The sequence below is a fragment of the Prunus avium genome, chromosome 8 (assembly GCF_965620075.1).
Source record: "Prunus avium chromosome 8, drPruAviu1.hap1.1, whole genome shotgun sequence".
NCBI lineage: Eukaryota > Viridiplantae > Streptophyta > Magnoliopsida > Rosales > Rosaceae > Prunus > Prunus avium.
In genome coordinates, this window is record NC_142291.1 from 35,132,177 (window position 1) to 35,138,340 (window position 6,164).

Below are 6,164 nucleotides of genomic sequence, written 5' to 3' on the forward strand. Positions count from 1 at the left end.
TAATACCCACATATTATTGAATAAAAATAATATATATTCAAATATTTAAATACTAATTATTCACTAAATAAATAATAATTAAAACATAACTACTAATTAAAATAATTAAAAAAGAGAAATTCAGATTATGTTATAATTAGAATATTTCAAGGGTATAGACCGGTCTCTTGTTTGTGTGTGCTTCATGGGGTCTAGATACATTGTCATGCATATGCACCTTACTTGTTCTTTTGTTTTATTAGGTTTCATTTTTTTAAAATGTGGTCATTGCATGGATGTCTTTCAATCATCTCTCTCACAGTGCTTTGAACCATTGAGTGATCAACACAATTTCATGTTCTTTTGAACTTGTTCACATTTATCTTGTTGGCCTTGTCTATACCTTTTCTCTTGATGGTAAGGAATACATCCTAGTCATTGTAGATGACTTCTTTGGGTTTACATATGGGTCTTATTCTTGAGTGATAAGTTTGAAATTTTTTATTTCAAAAATTCAAATCTGTGTGTCACTTTCTGCATAACGAAAATTTGACTAGTCATCTGCCAATAATCAGAGTTCCAACATAACCATGAGACTAAGTTTGATAAATTTTGTGAGAAAATGGGAAATTCTTTTATGTTGGCAACAACCTTGCTGTTTGTCATTGTGAGAAATATAATTATGATTTTTTTTGTCCATAGCAAAGGCTGAGTTCTTTTGGATGAAACATATGTTGGATGACTATGCTTTTCAACAATCATTATTTCTCATCTATTTTGGTCTCATAGTTTCACTTTGGATATCATGTTCATTCAAACTTCATGATGTGTGAGATCCTGTACATGTTTGACTAATTGACTTAAGGTATTTTCTTACATAAGAGATCTTGGTGAAAAACAATAACTTGAAATTTGTGCATATTGAGAAGCAACTAGCCTTTTCTTTTACCGCTAGATACTTGAAGGTATTGATTTCCTTCAAAGATCTATTGGGTCGTGCAAAATGGATTAACTTGTGTTTTCAATTTCGTGTGCTTATAATATGAATCTCCATTTTGTTTGTGTTTTAAAAAAAAAAATGTTGCATGTAAGCATTTGCTTTCTTCTCTCGAATGCATGATTCTTATGAGTGGGAGCCTTTTCATGATGTTGTGGGTGTGAAAGAGTTGTCCCCATTCTTGTCTACAATTTTGAGCTTTTTTGTTGAATATACTTGTGTTGCATGATATGCTTTGAGCTATCTATAAAGTGTCTAAGATCACTTGTAGTTGTCTTTCTACCTTGATCTTTTGATCCATTTGAAAATCAAAATAAAAATAAGATGTTGGAGTAAAAGCCTTGGAAAAGCATTGTCCACAAATATAGAAAAAGCATTTTCGGACAAGCAAGTGTGCTGTACTTCATTTTTTCTCAAAGGTAAAAGCGCTTGGAAGAGCATTGTACACCAACAAATAGAAAAAGCAATGTACAAGCAAGTGTGCTATGCCTTTCTAAAATATTGATAAATGTCAAGTTTTGGATCACATTTCTTGGTCGGGTTTATGCCTTGATTTCTAGAACTTATATTAGATTTGATGCTTGGAAAGTCTCATGCAACTCTTGGAAATCATTATTGAAGCTCATATTGAATTAGACCTTCTTTTCCCAAACTCTTTACTCTATGCTTCATGAGAGGTTCTAACTAATGTGTCTCATTGATTTTGGGAATTGAGTGCATACATTGCTTTGGCATGTCAATCTTTGTAGTTCAACTATTTCTCATTTGTATTTTTCCAAATAACCTAAGTACATGTTTTGGAGATGCATGTTATTCCATTGCATGACGTTTTTCTAATTCAAATTCTAGTTGCTTCTATCTCAATATGACTTATTATGCTTGGATATCTCTTTGTATGCTATACTTTGAGTCAATATGTGTCATGCTGATTTTCTGGAAATCATTTCTTTCTCGCATGACTAGTCATCCAATCTTGTATTCTTTGTGTCTCATTGATGCGTTATTGGTTGCATTTTGGTTGTGTCATTTGTGTGCTTAATGGGACTCAACACTTTATGTCATTTGAGCTTCTTTCTTTTGATGTGTTATGGACTGTTTTGAGTCTTATTGTATGCATTTGTGTGCATACTTTGGTGTTGTTGACTACTTGGTAGTCTCTCGTGTATCTCTTTGGCTGTGATAGTCCATACTTTGCTTCAATGAAGCTTTTTCATTGACATGTCATGATTGTAGTTTGTCATGGGTTTGGTCACACAATTGAGAAATCTGTGAGTTTGCTTGTTTAAGTAATTTTGGAGATTGCTTTTTTAGCCCATATGACTAGTCATATATACTAGTCATTGGTCACTAGTATTGGCTTGGTCTTAAGGTATTTAGTCTTTTTTGGATTTGACCCATGTTACCACATGTGACCTGGTTGTCTGTGAGTCTCTTGTGGTTTCCTTAAGTCACTTTTGAGTAGACTTCTGTGGATGTTGTTGCTTTATGCAACTCGAATGATGATTGTCATGGCTGCAATCTCATGTTTTGAATTTATAGGTCTATTGCACTTTGTGATTTTTCCATTAAAGGGAGCTTGTCATTTACTTATCCTTGGAACACTTTGTTTTGTTGTGAACTACTTACATCTTGTTAGCATTGCTCTCGGTTATTTTCACATCCTTCTTGGTGTCAAAGGTTTTGTACAGTGTTTTTACCCTGGAATGTCTTCTTTATTGTGTGCACTGCTTGTCCAGAATAATGAGATTTCGGTATGCTCTATGACCAGTCATCTTAATAAGCTGTGTTCCCACATTCAATGATTTAGCCTAACATAATTCTTGAAATCCTTATGAGTCTGCTGTGCTATATGAGTTTTGGATTGTTGGCTAATCTATTTTGTTGGGGGAGTTTCTTTGAGATGCATGTGTTTTGGCAACATTCTTGCTGGTTGTTTTTATCATTTTCATACATCAATGTTGCATTCCTAAGCCTTATCTTGGTTGATTTGCTCTCTTTTGTTCTTGGCCGTGTCTATGAGGTTGATGGTCTTTTGATGCCACCTCAAATTTAGACATGCGTGACTAGTCTGTTTCACTAGTCCACTCTCTTCTTCTTGGGCTTTGTGAAAAGCTATGTTGTGTTTTTTGGACAACCTAAAGACTTATGTCTTGTGTTCTTTCTCACATGTCCTCAATTTTGAGCAAAAATTTAGAGTTCATCTTGCTTGGTGCTCTCTTCAAATTTGACAATGATTGATGCCTTAAAGTTTGAAATCTTGGTGCTCTGCCTTGTTTTGATAATTATGTTGGTTAAACTCTGTCTTTTTGGGGGAGTTTCTTTATGTGTAATGTGTACACATTGAAATTAAATTCAGCCACTTGATTTTAATTGCTTTGGGTATGATTCCTTGCAACTTGTGCTCCAGTTCTTATTCTCTCTAGCCTGATGCACTTTTGTGTTTGTTGGCTATTTATGGAGAGTTTGATGGGTTAGTACGTCAAAGGTTAATTCCTTTATGTTATATTATACTCAAGGGGAGTATGTTTTCTAAAGGGGCGCTTTGGTTTAGGGGGAGTTTTTTTGTGTGTAATGTCCACACATTGAATTCAATTCCATTCACATGATTCTCATTGCGTTGGCTATAATTCTTTGCACCTTGTGCTACATTTCATATTTTCTTTAGCCTAATGCACTTTTGTGATTGTTAACCTTAGGGAGGGGAGTAGATTTCTTATTTATAAATGAAAGGTCTTATGCGTTGTAACTTGCATCATATGGTTCTCTAGTCTTTTAGCTAGAGGTTTGATTTAGGTTGTGTCCTAGATAGGGGGAGTATTTTTGGACAGTGTGGGTGGTATATTTTGTAATCACATTGTGGGGATCATTTTTGCTTGGGTAGTTTGTGCACCTTGATAGGGGGAGGTGTCTTGTTTTGTTTTTGAACAAATGCTATTTGCTGTGTAATCATCCTGTGCTATGTGCATAATGTTCAAATCCGATTATGTGACTTGTGTTTAATTCACTTGATTACTGTTTCCCTATAATTGTCTTTTTGCACTTTCCTTATCAACAAGGGGGAGAACACTCTCAACCCCATATTACATATTGTTTCAACCTCATATTGCATATTGTTTCAATTTCTGTGATATAATATGCTTGTTTGTGTGCCTGGGAGATTGGTTGTTCTTGCAGGTACATCGCTATGAGTTGGTTTTGGGTTGAGTGTATTTAGAGAGTGTGTTGTCAAGGAAAGCCAAAAAGGGGGAGATTGTTAATGTATGAATTTTGAGTATTTCTTTTGGCTTCCCTTGACAATTTTGCAATAGGATTTTTATTGTTTTTATCAAGCTCAAGTTTAGATTAAGAATAGCTTCTCTAGGTGTTCTTAACTATCAACTATCCTATGGAGGTTCAAGCAAATTGACAAAGGTAAATTTGCATTGCATTACATTGCATTTTCCAACTTCTGAAGATTATGACTAGTCAACCTCTGCCTCAGTAGAAATTCCAGCTCACTGTTCCAGCTGGATCTTACCCATATGTTTTTGTCTTATTCTGCAAAATTCCCAGCTGTCATTGTACGATTCTAACCTAGGAATTTTGGTGTAAAAGGAAACCAATTACTCTTTTGGGAGCCGTCACTTTTGTAGGCAAGTTTTGGAAAGTTTCTTTGGAAACTTTTGCTTCTTCCTCAAGAGCCATCTTCATATTTTTCATCTTTGAGTTTTTCAAATTGTTTCTTTTTGAAAACTGCATTTGAAAAATGAAAATTTGCATCTAGCTAATTAAAACACTCTCTCATTTATATCTAGGTCAGATTCAAGATTGATTTCTTCAAGAGTATGGTTTCTTGAAGAAATTGGTCATTCTCCTTTGAATCCAAATTTGGTTTCGGTTTGAGTTGGAGCTTGCAAGCTAGTGCCATGGGATGAACGAGCTGAAGAAGGAGCTGCCATTGCCATGAAGAACTGAGCTTCAAGCTTTGCTAAGTTGGAGAAGAAGATTGCACAAAGGAGGTATAGCTCATCTTCCTAAATAGATCTAGGTTTTGCTTGAGCTTGCTTGTATTCCTTTGTAAGAATCTTTTTCTACTTAGTGGATTGCCTGGTCGATTGATGACCTCCAGTTTTTCCCAATGGTGGGTTTCTGGGTGAACAAAATCTGGTTTGCATATCTGTAATTTTTCTGGGTTTCTGTTCTTGGTGGTTGACTAGTCATCTTTATCTGCTGTTTGTTGTTTACTTGATAATGATGATTTCACACACTTTCACCATAGTTGTTGCTAGCACAGGGGATGCCTAGATTGACGGGTCCTTCTGAGTGCCTAGGTTGTCACTAGTAATCTTCTAGGGTTGCAGGTACTTTGTGGCATGCTCCTTGTGTTCTTTTGATTGTGATTGTTCATGACTAGTATTGGTCAAGGTTTGAAGTGTGTGAAGCCCGTTGTGGTTGTGTTTGTGTCATTTAATTTACCCCTCGTCACCTAAGTGCCAATTTCAAGCATGTTACCACAGCTCTGGAAATCCGAAGTAGTCCAGCTTTTACCTCCAATGTGTCACTTGATTCTTCTTGTTACCATAACACTTGGTAACAATAATTTACCTGAGTGAAAGAGATATTTTCTGAGGCAAAGAGCATATTTTCAAGGACAAAGCTTCATCATGGCAAGGGGACAATGGGTGAAGGCTTTGGAGGAAAGAATGACTTTTATATTCAAAGTGTGAGCTGTAAATTGATGGGCAAGGGAAAGATGAGTGCAATCTGAAGTATGAGAGGCTTTTGAACGTGGGTAACCTAGGCATTCTATCATTCCAAACTTTGCAGAGATTTTGAGAGCTAGAGAGCAAGAAGGAGGAGAGCAAGGAGCAACTAGGGGGAGGGAAGAATGGCATAACAATTAGAGAGAACCTTGGGGAGCCTTGAGGCAAAGATCCAAGGGGTTGAAGATGCATTCTCTTTCTCCTCTTTGTTCTTAGTTTTTTTCATTTTATTTGTTTCTTGTAATTTCTTAGTTTCAATGTAACTTCTTATTTAGCTAGGGCTTAGGTTGAAGCCCTAAATATGAAAACCTTATTGTTTTGATGCTTGAGTGTATGAATTTCTAGATATTGTTGATGAATTCCAATTCACCAAATTAATCTATCCTTGATGTGTGTTTTTCCTTGGTTGGCCATCTTTGAAAGCATGCTTCTTGAGATTGTTGGGT